Here is a 14193-nt window from a genome sequence, read left to right as displayed (position 1 = left end):
ATCAATTCTTAAAGCTGCACTCTCACAGAAATACCGTTTTTACAACTTTTTTATTTTTTGTCTAGGAAAGAGCAAATTTTTGCGAAAATATCTGCAAACCAATGATAAAAGATTGCTGACAAAAGATCTGATCTCAGGTTTTCATATTTCTGTTCGAAAATTAATGTTTTATGGCTTAAACCGTTACTAACGGCGATATCAGCCGAACGTTTCCGAAAATAGTTGTTTCTTTTTGTTAAAAAGCATCGTCATTCAGATGATCTCCGAATAACCTCAGCAGTTTCTGCGCCAACAAAAGCTTGGATGGCGGAAAAAGCCGGTTTTTGCCGAATATTTACGGTCAGTATCCTTTGCGACTTTTAAGACATACCGCAAATTGTAGGCAAAAATAAACAAAGAAATGGCAAAAATAAACAAAGAAATAAATTGAAAAACTGCTGTCAAAATTAAACAATAAAGTTTGTAACCCCAGGGTATAATACTAAAGAGCTTGAACAGCCTGCGAAAAACAAATGGAGGTGGCAATGGCTGTCAAAAGTCGATTCGAACGTTGTGAAATGGTCAGATTGGTAACTTGTTAAAAAAAAAAAACACAGTTCAATATATATCTTTAATCCTATTCTGTTTTTCATTTTTTAACTTTTATTGAATGAGTTACAGTTAAATGAATTCTTGATTAATGAGCAAGAATTGAAGTATTGAGGGATGTTTCTGTCAGGGGCCTTATGTATGTTGACAAAAGCTGCCAGAAATATTATATATGCCTGTGTATAAAGTTTCAATGTAATACATGATGCGCTGAGGTATTGACTTAAAAGTGGTTACATGCAAAACTTTAATCAGAATTTCTATGTCAAATAAAAAAGGGCCATTATTTGAATTTAATGCAAACAAGAGTTATCTTACTTTGTTATTAAAGTAGATTGCATGGTTGAGTACCATTGTATAAAGTCTCAATGCAATAAATCAAGTAGTTGCTGAGATATCCCCCCCCCCCCCGAAAAACTCACCGGATTTACACGCTTTAGAAAAATGACCCCTGAGAAGACCGAAAATACGAAATTTCGTATTAATACGGAAAACTTTCACCCATGGAATTCACATCATCGATAGAAATAATAATAGTGATTGATCTCACAAACTTCCCTCAATTCTGCATATTATGATCGTCAAAAAATCCCACGAATATTTACTTTGTTAAAAATGGCAGCGTTACGTTTACAGGAAATGACGATAATTGTATCTATTAGCCATTTGTTAATTTTACTAAAACATAAAATATTTTGTTCTTATTTTGCCCAATAGAGTGAATTCTTTAATCTCTGACTTCGTTTCGCTGTAGTAGCCTCCCTTGACTTCATTACACAAAACTACGTTAACACATTCAAATTCATACGCGCATTTGACAGATGGCGGTAAAATTATATCAAATTGAAACCAAAAAAGGAATAATTAAATAGGCAGGTATGTAATAAATGGAATATTACGATAAAATAATTTTCTGGTGACCTGCATCACGTCTCGTTCGGTGAGTAAACATGTATCCGTGTTTACACACCGAACTCGATGTGATACAGGTCACCAGAAAAGCGTCCTTTCAAAATATCCCCAATATATTTTATTAAAATGACGCAGCACACTCAGCTTTGAGACTCTAGTTAATTAAGCGCGTCACTGTTGATGTCCTATAGAACAAGGGCAGGACTGATTGCAGGCGTCTGCTAATAATTAACAGATATCAAGTGTTCAGCGTAGCGTAAAAAACAGCTGGTCATGTTGGTCTGAAGGTAACCAGGACAATTTTATTGGGAGTAATTTTGAATATGTGAATGACCATAGAAAGATTGCGTATTGTAATTTCTACAAATTGTACTGACTTACTCGCTTTGGGACCGAAATTATAAAACAAGAGGCCAAAGAGGGCCTATGCTCTACTGGCATGGCTCTTGTGGTCATTTTCAATCCAGAGCATGTACGTATGAGTAATTAATAGGCAACAAAAATATAGTTCACTTTTTGTGTTTGGGTAAGCTAAAAAATGCTGCATGTTCAACATCTGAGGACAGAAAGTGTTGTAAGCAGATAAGTTGCATGAACTATTTTAATATGTGCCAAGTAAAGGTAATCTAAGGGTAAAAAATATTTGCTTTCAAAACTGTACTCATGGTCAAAATTTCATGTCTGTAGCTTTTAAATAAAAAAGTTGGTCAGAAGGTCAAAGTCAAGGACATTCGAGGACAACATTGATGCTCATTTGCAAAACTGTGCACATGGTCAAAATTTCATTGCTGCAGCTTTAAAAATTAAAAATTAAGTCAAAAAAGGTGGGGCCAGCTTTTGCCCAAGGAGCATAATTTCAAATGTTTTGCTAGACGGTCATCATATGATGCTCCACAACAAATATCAAAGTTATGGGCCTTGTGGTTTGAAACAAGAAGATTTTGAAAATAAATAAATAAGTCTCTAGGAAACTTGTGGCCCCCGAGGCAGAGCCAGTTTTGACCAAGGGGCATAATTTGAACAACCATGGTAGTGGACCAATAAACAAAGCCTTGTTCAAAATAGCAAGGATCTGCATAGCTGTTTCAGACAAAAAGGTTTTTAACATTTTCCAATTTAAGTATACCAAACCTGTGAACTCTGGGTGTGGCAAGTTATGACCCCAGGGGCATAATGTGAACAAACATTTACAAGCAATTGTGACTTTACATGTAAACTTGGCTAAAAATAGACTTTGCTCATGTAGATTTGGCTAAAAATAGAATAGAATCGAATGAAAAACGTGAGAGGAGTTGCGAAGAAACCAATTCTAAATGTAAAATAAGCAAAGGGCCAAAACTCTTTCAAAAAAGGTCGAATCGGGAAAGCCGGACAATATGCGCTGCTTCACTTTATGATCATCAATCTGTGAAAGTTTGGTAGAAATCGCATGAGAAATGTAAGAGGAGATGCAAAGAAATGAATGTGAGACGGACAGATGCACGGACACACAGACGCACGGAATCGCGCCTACCATTACTATATCCCCTCGCCTTTTCAAGGCGGGAATAACAAATTTAGGACTACCTAAAGATCATCAAGAATAACATTCTGATCAAGTTCCATGAACATATGGTCATAAATGTGGCCTCGAGAGTGTTAACATGCTTTTCTTATTATTTGACCTGGTGACCTAGTTTTTGACCGCACCAGATTCGAACTTGGCCTAAACCTAATCAATATTAACATTCTGACTAAGTTTCATGAACATACAGTCATAAATGTTACCTCTAGAGTGCTAACAAGCTTTTCCTATGATTTGACCTAATGACCTAGTTTTTGACCATACATGACCCAGATTCAAACCTGACTTAGAGATTATTAATATAAACATTCTGACCAACTTTATGAAGATACATTTATAAATATGACCTCTATAGTGTTAACAAGCTTTTCCTTACACTTGACCTGGTGACCTTTCACTTTCATTAAAATTGACAGGAAGCTAGCGTGCACCTGTTTCCTGCACTTTTTACACCATGTGGTACGAAAATGATTATTTTTCTGTCACACTTTAAAAACTTATAAGAATATTTTTTTTAAATTAACCTGAGATATAATAAAACAGCTTAAAATAAATGAAAGAAATATATCTTAGCATTGTTGTTTTTCAAAACCACCTTTACAGAGAAAAAGCGGAAGGTGTCCGTTAATTTTCATAATGGGCAGAGTTAATATTACGTCATTGAGTTTGAGTGCTGCTAATTGACACGGTTACCGATCAGATTTCAGATCGATAATCACTTGTCACTTCGGGTGTTAATTACACTTGCGGATTAAACAAACATTCAGATCATGCATTGACGCTTCTTTCAGATGATAACGACTCTCACACTGAAATATTCTCCCGGGTCAAAACAGACGCATACTACAAATTTATGATGCGTCAAATTTGATACAAAAGCCAATATTTAGAAAGTTCATTCAGAATTTGAGAATTGTTGTTGAAGAAATTATGAAATTGAGGGATTTAAATTTCAGGAAATTGCACTTGCCCGTTCGGGCAACCACCTGGGAATTTTGACTTGTCGGAAACTGAATTTACTTGTCCCGGGCTTCGGGCAACCCAGTTACGACGAAGACTGATTTAGTGATGGTGACCATGAGTTTTCACGGAACGGACCCAAAAGCAATCCCAAGGGAGCTATCCCATGTTCTTAAAGGGACTGTACTCCGTATGATGAAATAGCGAAAAAAAGAAGAAAATTGTCGAAAACTGACATAATCTTGGTATCGATGTGTACAATGCATTGAAACTTAGTAAGTGAAGTACCATATAGTTTACAATTAATTTATTTTTCGCAGTATTTTCGTATTTTTCCATTAAAAAATATTACTTGGTATGTCTACCTAGAATTCATTCCTTATGCGTGATTGGCTAGTTGATGGTATCACGTGATATTACCGAGTTAGGTGTATAGCTTAGTTATATCAACCGTTTAGAGTAAGCCTTTATAGCTCAGTGGAAACAACGCTGGACTGCAATTTTGGCGACACGGGTTCGATGCCGGTCTTCGCCACATTTTTTTTTTTTTTTGGTAATCTTTTTTACAATTATGATGTCAACGAGTAAAACATTTTATTAAATAATTGTCCTGAGATTCATTACAGAAAAAAACTTTTTTGGTGCCAATCTGGTGTACAGTCCCTTTAATATACACCGAGTTTGGTGTCCATATACTGAAAGAAATTGTAGTTATTCACCAGAAACAAAATCCTATATGAAATACAAAATGTAACGGTGACCTTGACTTTGACAAAACTAACCCAAAAGCAATCCAAAGCAAGCTCTCCACATGTTCTTACTATACACCATATGATGAATGAAGCTCTAATTAATTGACAGAAATCAAATTTCCATTTTTCGGAACAATGACCTTGACCTTTGAAGGAACAGGCCCAAAAGCAATCACAAGCGAGCTCTCCATATGTTCTTACTATACACAATGTTTGTCCTTATGATTAACACAAATAAAGTTATTCGCTAAAAAACCCTAGTATGACTACCGCCCGCCAACCTGAGAGCCCGTCTGACTGCATAGTGACATACAATACACATAACCCAGCTTGTGTTGAAAACCTCACCAATTGATCTCAACACTCGCAGTAATTGCTTTGGAAACTGGTCAATTGTCATATATGTTTTTATTCATTGGTTAAAGTAATCTATTATATGATGATTAACATAACCTGGTTCAAAACCTCACTTCCTGAGGTACTTGCATTGGAAACTAGTCAATTATCCTATGTAATGTTTGTATTCATTGGTAAAAGAAATCTATTGGATAATACAACCATATGCTCTGATTGATTAATGAAATTCATTTTCCGTATACACAGCAGTTTGATTGGAATAAACTCCTACTTTGGTGTCATATGGCGAGTAAAAGTTTGGTGACATTAAACCAAAAATATAAAAAAAAAATCAGATTTATTAAATGGGTCACTTCTTCTAATGATCTTGCATAAAAACTATAAATTACTTCAGTTTAACAATGTCAGAAAATCTCAGAATGCCTTAATATCTGAAAGTAAAACAACTTAATTATCAACACAGCGATCCAGTTTACTGACCTGACACCACCCTGGTACAGTCATTTGAAAAGAATTTACTCCCGGTCAGGAGTACAGTCCCTTTTAACTGTACATAGTGTTGTTGATCAGTGAACCAGAGTTTAGGTTAAATATTACTAAATATTTACAGGTCATATGACACCATAAGCAGCAGTTCATTCCAACCAAACTATTGTGCCTTTATATTGGTCAATTGAATGACTGAATGACAACCAACATTGTGTTAATTGCTCCGGGCACTTGTTTACCAGATTGGTTCCAAAACAGAAACAAATCCGGGTTTTTTTTCATTAAATGACAAGAAGAAACCAAAGTAAAAGCCATATTACGCACAATTTATTTTTTCCCACTGTAATAACATAAAATTAAAAAAAGAACACTTCATAAAAAGAACTGTAAATAGTTCAATGTTGGTTATATCATAATCTCAATCAAATAATCATAAAATATATCATAAGTGCACCAAAACAGTTATCTAGACACATGAATGAACCTCAGGCAGATCATACTAGAATCAATAAAAAAACTAGAGCTGTCACAGGAGTGACGAATACCCCCAAATGCCGCCTGAACACAGGAATGGCAAACCATTCCTTTGAAAAGAGGCCATAACTCCAAGGTTACTGCACACTGCATCTTCTTTTATCATGCATGTATTGTTTGTCCGGAAACCATTTTTCTATTTTCTTAACAGTGCACTAAAACCTTTACTCCACTGGCCCCATTTTCAATCACAAGCATTGTCTTCACAGAGGCTGCCTATACAGCAAGTTTCATCACAATATCCCATGCCCAATTAAAGTTATGAAGCAGAAACCATTTTTCTATTTTTAGTAACAGTGACCTTGACCTTGGCCCCACCAGCCCCAATATCGAACTTGACCTGTATCTTCTGATGTTACACCTGTGTACCAAAAAATGTTCAAATCTGTCAAGCCTTTCATGAGTTATCGTCCTGAAACCATTTTTTTATTTTTAGTAACAGTGACCTTGACCTTGGCCCCACCAGCCCCAATATCGAACTTGACCTGTATCTTCTGATGTTACACCTGTGTACCAAATTTTTTTTCAAATCTGTCAAGCCTTTCATGAGTTATCGTCCGGAATCCGTTTTTCTATTTTTAGTAACAGTGACCTTGACCTTGGCCCCACCAGCCCCAATATCGAACTTGACCTGTATCTTCTGATGTTACACCTGTGTACCAAATTTTTTTCAAATCTGTCAAGCATTTCATGAGTCTTCGTCTGAAAACCATGAAAACCGACAGACCGACCAACCGACAAGCTCACTCCTATATACCCCCTCAAACTTCGTTTGTGGTGGTATTATAATTGAATTTCAACCCAAAATTGGGTAATACAGATCAAGTTATCTTAATTATCATGTGATGAAGATACAACGAGTATTGTCGAAAATCAAAAGCAAAATCTCAGAATTAATAAATGCAATGTGGCTGTATTCTCAAAAATTATTATTATTTACTGTCGACATTATAGCTGTTAGATTGGCATTTTATTCATTTATAGACAATGATGTTGCCATTTAACTTTCAAGTGTAAGTGGCATTTGAACTGCCGCGGACAAAAAATGCAAAGGTAAAGATAAACATGAAAATTGACAAAGGGCAATAACTCTAATATGGAAGCAAGAGATACAGTTTTGTGCACTGCATTCCTCCTCAATAAGATATATCAACCAATAATGTTTCAAGTTGATAACTCTTATAGTTTTTGAGATATGCTCCAGACAAAAATTAACAATAAAAATTAACAAAGGGCAATAACTCTAAAAATATGTAAGCATGAGTTACAGTTCTTATGCACTGCACTTGCCTTCAATGAGATCTATCTACCTATTAAGTTTCAGGTTGATACCTCTTACAGTTTACTATATATGCCCCTTTCAAATTTTAAGCTTGAAAATTAACAAAGGGCAATAACTCTTAACATATAGAAGCAAGAGTTCTATGCACTGCACTTGCCCTCCATGAGATCTATCTAGCTATGAAGTTTCAAGTTGATAACTCTTATATTTTACAAGATATGCCCCAGACAAAACTTTAAGCATGAAAATTAACAAAGGGCGATTACTCTAAAAATATGGAAGCAAGAGTAACAGTACTTTTGCACTGCACTTGCCCTCAATGAGATATATCTACATATGAAATTTCAAGTTGATACCACTTATAGTTTATGAGATATGCCCCAGATAAGTGAAAACGGGACGTGACCACCACTGCCGCCGACTTTTAATGATTGGCAAAAGAGATTCAGTTTAAACTGCTTTTTTTTTGTAACAGTGACCTTGATCCTGAGGGCCCCAAACACAATCCCATGGAAGTCCTTCATAAACTCTTCCTATGTATCAAGTAGGGTCACAGGAATGTCAACCATAACTAAAATTATTCAATTCCAAACAGTTATCTATTTTTAGTAACAGTGACTTTGACCCTAGGGGGCAAAAAGGCAATCGAATGAAAGCTATGCATAAACTTGTGTATATACCAAGTCTGGTTACACTATGTCAACCCTTACTTGAGTTATACAGTACTAACCATATTTCTGTTCTTAGCAACAGTGACCTCGACCTAGACCATAACACTTGGGCCCAAAACACAATCTAAGGAAAGGCCCCTATAAACTCTTCCTATATACCAAGTTTGGTCACAATAATTTATGTAGACCCTTACTTAACTTATTTAATATCAGTCATTTTTCTATTAACAGTAACTTTGACCTTAACCTTGATCCTAAGGGGCCTCAAACACATTCCCATGAAAGGTCTCCATAAACTCTTTATATACACCAAGTTGCCATAATTTGTACAAAGGATAACATGGAGTAATCTAACCTCATTAGGTGATGTCCCTGAACAACTGTGTGAAGTATTAAGTGAATTGAATGAAGAGTATTGAAGTTATTAGTGAAAATCACAACTTGCCCTAAAACTTTAACTGGACGCCGACACCAACGCTGGGGCAAGTAGTAAAGCCCTCATTATTCTTTGAATAGTCGAGCTTAAAATGTGTACAAAAACAGCATAAAATCATTTGTAATTCAGCTAAATCAAAATTATCGTTAAAATATTACCTCTTAATACACAAAATAAAGCTTTAGATTATGTATTCTTTGTTTAATAAGTACACTAAAACATCAAAATGCAGCTTGTGGGTCTTTTTTACCATTTAGTTTAATCATTTTTATAGAGTTTTAATCTGATTGCATTTATGTTCAAAATGGCTTGATCCATTGTTTCCAATGATAGAGTATGATTTGGGACCAATTCTAGGTCACAGATACAAGAGTGACAATCAGACGCCTAACTTTTTATTTTGAAAAAAAAAAAGAAAAAAAAGTTATATGTGAAACAATCAAGAGTTCTCGAAATAATATAATTATGTCACCGGGTTTCAGCTTCCTTTTATAAATCATTAAAAGACAAAAAGTTATAGCATATAGACAGTTCAGACTTAGGACTGTGTGCTACAAGTTTATGTGCAGCTATAATTTACATCAAGGTTATTTGCATCAGGCAGCACATGATTTTGTAAGATACCAGTAACTGTCAGTTTATAAAGCTCTACAAACAAGAGCAGTCACAGACTGCCATATCCTGAACCAAATGAAGTAAAGTACCAGTCCTTCACATTAAGTTGGAGGATGGAAATTGAACAAAGGGTAATAATTAAAAACAAGAAACGCAATGCGACGAAACCAGGTTTTTAATGATTGACAGAAGAACTTCAGCCTGTGTCTGTTTTTCTATTTTTAGCAACAGTGACCTTGACCCTAGGGACCCCAAACGCAATCCCATGAAAGTATCCATAAACTCTTCTTAAAAGTCTTATAGACCAAGTTTGGTCAAGATATGTTAACCCTAACTAAAGATATTCAGTTTCAACCATTTTTTTATTTTGAGTAACAGTGACCTTGACCCTAGGGACCCCAATCGCAATCCCATAAAAGGTATCCATAGACTCTTCCTATAGACCAAGTTTAGTCAAAACATGTCCACGCAAACTAAAGTTATTCAGTTTCAACCATTTTTCTATTTTTAATAACAGTGACCTTGACCTTGACTCTAGGGACCCCAAATGCAATCCCATGAAAGGTACCCATAAACTCTTTCTAAAGACCAAGTTTGGTCAAGATATGTCAACCCTTACTAAAGTTATTCAGTTTTATTGGTGAGTTTGACGCCGCCCGACTGCCCGCCCGCCCAAACAACGACGTTCGTCATTCTAATAACCAGGTTTCACTATGTGAAAACCTGGTTAAAACAACTGCAGCTAGTATAATGGTTCTTGTAGACTGCACAAATCTATTAAATACTAGTTGTATGAGTCTGAAGTTTGGAGTCAATACCTAAAACTTAAGGCTTTTGGAGTGATGCTCCCACCATTTTTTTTAAACACGAGGGCCCTGAAGGCCCTGTATCGCTTACCTGATCCAATTCAAGAGTGAAGTTTTTTCAGGGCGAGGGCAATTGAGACAGGGGGAGGGAATGTGTACATGTTAAATATTATAGTTGAGGGTATTACAGTTTACGAGAATTTGAAATGTCATAGTTTCATGGTGATCAAAGAGAGAATGAAACCTCTACAGTGTTTACAAAGTTTTTCTATGATTTGACCTAGTAGCCTGGTTTTTGACCTCTGATTACCCAGTTTCAATACTCTACCAAAAGATCATCAAGAATAACATTCTGATCAAGTTCAGAATGAACATATGGTCATAAATGTGGCCTCTAGAGTGTTAACATGCTTTTCCTATTATTTGACCTGGTGACCTAGTTTTTGACTGAACATGACCCAGATTCGAACTTGGCCTAGAGCTAATCAAAACAAACATTCTGACTAAGTTTCATGAAAGTAAAGTCATAAATGTGTGTTAACAAGCTTTTCCTATGATTTGTCCTTATGACCTAGTTTTTGACCACACATGACCCGGATTCAAACTTGACTAAGAGATTATTAATATAAACATTCTGACCAACTTTCATGAAGATACAGTCATAAATGTGACCTCTAGAGTGTTAACAAGCTTTTCCTTAAATTTGACCTTGTGACCTAGTTTTTGACCGCACATGACCCAGATTCGAACCTGGCCTAGAGCTTATCAATATATACATTCTGAGTAAGTTCAATGAACTTTGGGTCATAAATGTGACCTCTTAGAGTGCTAACAAGCTTTTCCTATGATTCGACTTGGTAACCTAGTTTTTGACCGCACATGACCCAGATTCGAACTTGACCTAGAGATTATCAATATTAACATTCTGACCAAGTTTCCTGAAGATATAGTCATAAATGTGACCTCTATAGTGTTAACAAGCTTTTCCTTTAATTTGACCTGGTGACCTAGATTTTAACCCCAGATTACCCAATATCGAATTTGTAAAGGATTGTAATGAGGGTAACATTCTGACCAAGTTTCATTAAGATTGTGCCCAAATTGTGACCTCTAGAGTGTTAACAGTCATATTGTTGATGACGGATGGATGACTACCATGGACACATGGCGATCACAATAGCTCACCTTGAGCACTTCGTGCTCAGGTGAGCTAAAAAAGGGCAATAAGTATGTTGCAGCCAGTATTAAGGTTCCGGTGCACTGGATTTCCCCTAAATATGATATATAAAAAAAAATCTACATTTTTTTTAGTCAATATCTTAGAAACATTAACTATGGACAATAATAAAGTTTAAAAAATGAACAAAAAAAGCAATAATTCAAAAAAGCAAAATCAGTAAAACAATGCATGCTCACATTGTAGTTTTGTTCAGATAACATATGATAGAGGTCTGGCAGTTCAATAATTTAGCGGTTTTGACATGGTACTTATTAAAACATGTTACCGGTCTTTCAGTGTTCCTGAAACTTTCACTGTTCATGGTTCGAATTTAGACTCGCATACTCGCAAAATGCGAGTGACATTTGCAAATTGCGAGTGACTTTTATTCAAGCTCGCAAAATTCTGCAAGTGGCTTTTTCTAGACCACAAAATGTTAAATGGAGAGTAGAATAAACATGAACTTAACTCCTCTACATAGTCGAGTGTAAACAGCCTATAAGTGGCACGTTTACACTACCAGTATAAAAGAATACAGTACGGAGTCACGCTCTAGTAAGTTTTCAAAAATAGAACAAATACGGAAAAGGCCGAGTTTTATCTTTCCAGGATGCTTCGAGGTATGCATAATACAAAATGAATACAACTGACGTAATCACCTAGCTCAATCATTGGCTAAATTTAGCTCTTTTGCGCACTATATGTTAACCCCATCAACCTTTGAATATATTTCCGCCCAATTGTGAAAGTGAATAGACTTTGTTGATCCATATATATTTCATGGTCCAAAGCAACCACGCTACATTTACTGTTGCTATTATTTATTTTAAATTTACAATTGTCACGGTACCGATACCTACACATGTGGTGAGGAGGTGTGTAAGCGGTCCGGTAGCTCAGTCGGTAGAGCACTCGCCCTGATAGTGAGGGGTCCCGGGTTCGAGCCCCGGTCTGGCTGCACACTTTTCTCACCCTGTGACATTTGGCGCCCAACGAGGGACCGTGGCAGCACTGTTTGGCAGCATAATGCGCTCTCAGTGTTAATTATGTGCATTCCTTAGCACTGGTGTTCCTCAAATTCGAGGACGAATTTCCAGTTTGCGGGGAAGTATGTCACGGTACCGATACCTACACATGTGGTGAGGAGGTGTGTAAGCGGTCCGGTAGCTCAGTCGGTAGAGCACTCGCCCTGATAGCGAGGGGTCCCGGGTTCGAGCCCCGGTCTGGCTGCACACTTTTCTCACCCTGTGACACAATGGTATTGTTTTTTTTTATACTTATAGACTTAATGAAATCTGTAGCGTGCTTGCCGAATGGGTATTACCCGATGACGAGGGTAAATATACAAAGTGAAAAAAGTCATATTATTTGAAAGCTTTGTTATTAAAAAGCGTCTAGCATCTGATCTGAGTTTTTCTGTACCCCACCAAAAGAATAACCCATCAAAAAGTTCTAGTAGTCGAGTCACTAAAGATTGATACTTTTTAATATTCATAATATGTCTTAGGTATAAATTTCTATTTTAATTAGACAATTCTATAAGGGAATAAAGCAAATAATAAAATTGCAAGTTGTTTTTTTATTTTGCGAGTAGCCTAAAAAGGACTCGCAAAATTTTGGTGTGCTCCTCAAAGTTAAATTCGAACCCTGTTGTTTAGCAGGCAATATCATTGATAGCAGTTTAGTTCACACTATCACATAATTCTATCTGCAAACAGTAGAAATTATTAGTATTTGTGGTGCCATAACTCAAGTAAGAAATTTACTTTTTATCTATTTAGATTTTTAACCATTTTCATTGTTTTCAATACATATATTTCTTAGAACGATTATCATTGTCAGATGTTCCAGATGGGTAATATGTGGCCAAGTGAACTCTACTAGAAGTTGCAGGCCTTAGCCTTTGCTCATTCATGTGGTACTCATTAGGTATGAATCTACCTGACCTGCACCCTTGTGGATTACTAGGATAGGACCTAGTAGGATACACAGTATAATTGGAGTTATTGTAAGCTGATTTATGGTTTGTCATGCCATCTTGCCTGTGGGCAACTGGTCTAGTTGTTATCTCTATCTGTAGAATGATGGTTTCTGGGTGCCATATTCCTGTTCCTGTCATAGCTCAGATACATAAAATAGGTTTTATGACCCTGAGGTCCCCGATAGAAATATGAGCTACTAGGTGCTTGTCGTGAAGATTTTTTCTTGTGGCCTTGCTTGTGGGTAGCTGTTCCAAATTTCCTTTGTTTGTAAAGAAACAGTTCTAATAATAATGCGAGGAGACTACACAATACAACTCCACCAACTGTTGAGAATACCACAATTATGATTGTCCTTTCACTTATTTCATTGTCATTACTTGTAGAGGAGGGAGGTTGTGTTGAAGAAAGTTCCTCATCTCTGGATGCCGTTGTTAAAGTAGAAGAAGCAGATGTTGTAGTACTTGACTTGAAGTAGTGGTACTTGCAATAGTTGTAATAGTGGTACTTGAAGTAGTGGGTGGGGTAGTAATGGTACTAGTAGTGGTAGAAGTGGTACTTGCAGTAAATGTAGTAGTGGTACTTGAAGTAGTGGGTGGGTAAGTAATGGTAGTAATGGTAGTAATGGTAGTAGTGGTAGTAGTGGTAGTAGTGGTAGTAGTGGTAGTAAGATTTCTGGTAGTAGTGCTAGTTCTGGTACTAGCAGCAGCTGTAGTGGTTGACCCTGGTAAGAATAGGAAAACTCATTTATTTTTGTGCTTTAATGCCATATAGACCTTGGCATGCACAATTTGAACTGATTGTTTCCCCATCATTTTCATTGTATCAAAACATGTTTCAAAATCGAGTATCATCTTCAGGTTGTTGTTTTTTAACTTGGATATCATCTTCATGCTGTTGTATTTGTCCTTCGAAAGTAAATTAAGTGCCTCAATGATTCACATAATTAAGTCAACCAACTTTTTAACAACTGTTCACCCAAAAAATCATTATTTTAGCCCATGATAATTTACCACCTTCCTTAAAATC

The 14193-nt window shown here is 36.2% G+C and overlaps 1 protein-coding gene and 1 non-coding gene across 5 annotated transcripts in view; one reads left to right on the top strand and one right to left on the bottom strand.

Annotated features, from left to right (window-relative positions):
- LOC128233701 (uncharacterized) overlaps positions 1 to 14193 on the bottom strand; it is a 75780-nt gene that overhangs the window by 12761 nt on the left and 48826 nt on the right. Inside the window, exon 7 of one of the 4 annotated variants that reach the window (XM_052947506.1) lies at positions 5935 to 13888. The exons of the other annotated variants lie outside the window; for them this stretch is intronic. The gene's annotated coding sequence lies outside the window, so the exon portion shown is untranslated. Of the gene's footprint in view, positions 1 to 5934; positions 13889 to 14193 lie in introns of those variants that run through there. 4 annotated transcript variants of the gene reach the window in all.
- Trnas-uga (transfer RNA serine (anticodon UGA)) lies at positions 12343 to 12415 on the top strand. The gene has a single exon. It is a non-coding gene; the product is annotated as a tRNA-Ser (tRNA).

Source organism: Mya arenaria, chromosome 5 (assembly GCF_026914265.1).
Source record: "Mya arenaria isolate MELC-2E11 chromosome 5, ASM2691426v1".
In the NCBI taxonomy this organism is placed as follows: domain Eukaryota; kingdom Metazoa; phylum Mollusca; class Bivalvia; order Myida; family Myidae; genus Mya; species Mya arenaria.
This window is presented reverse-complemented; position numbering and strand designations above follow the sequence as displayed.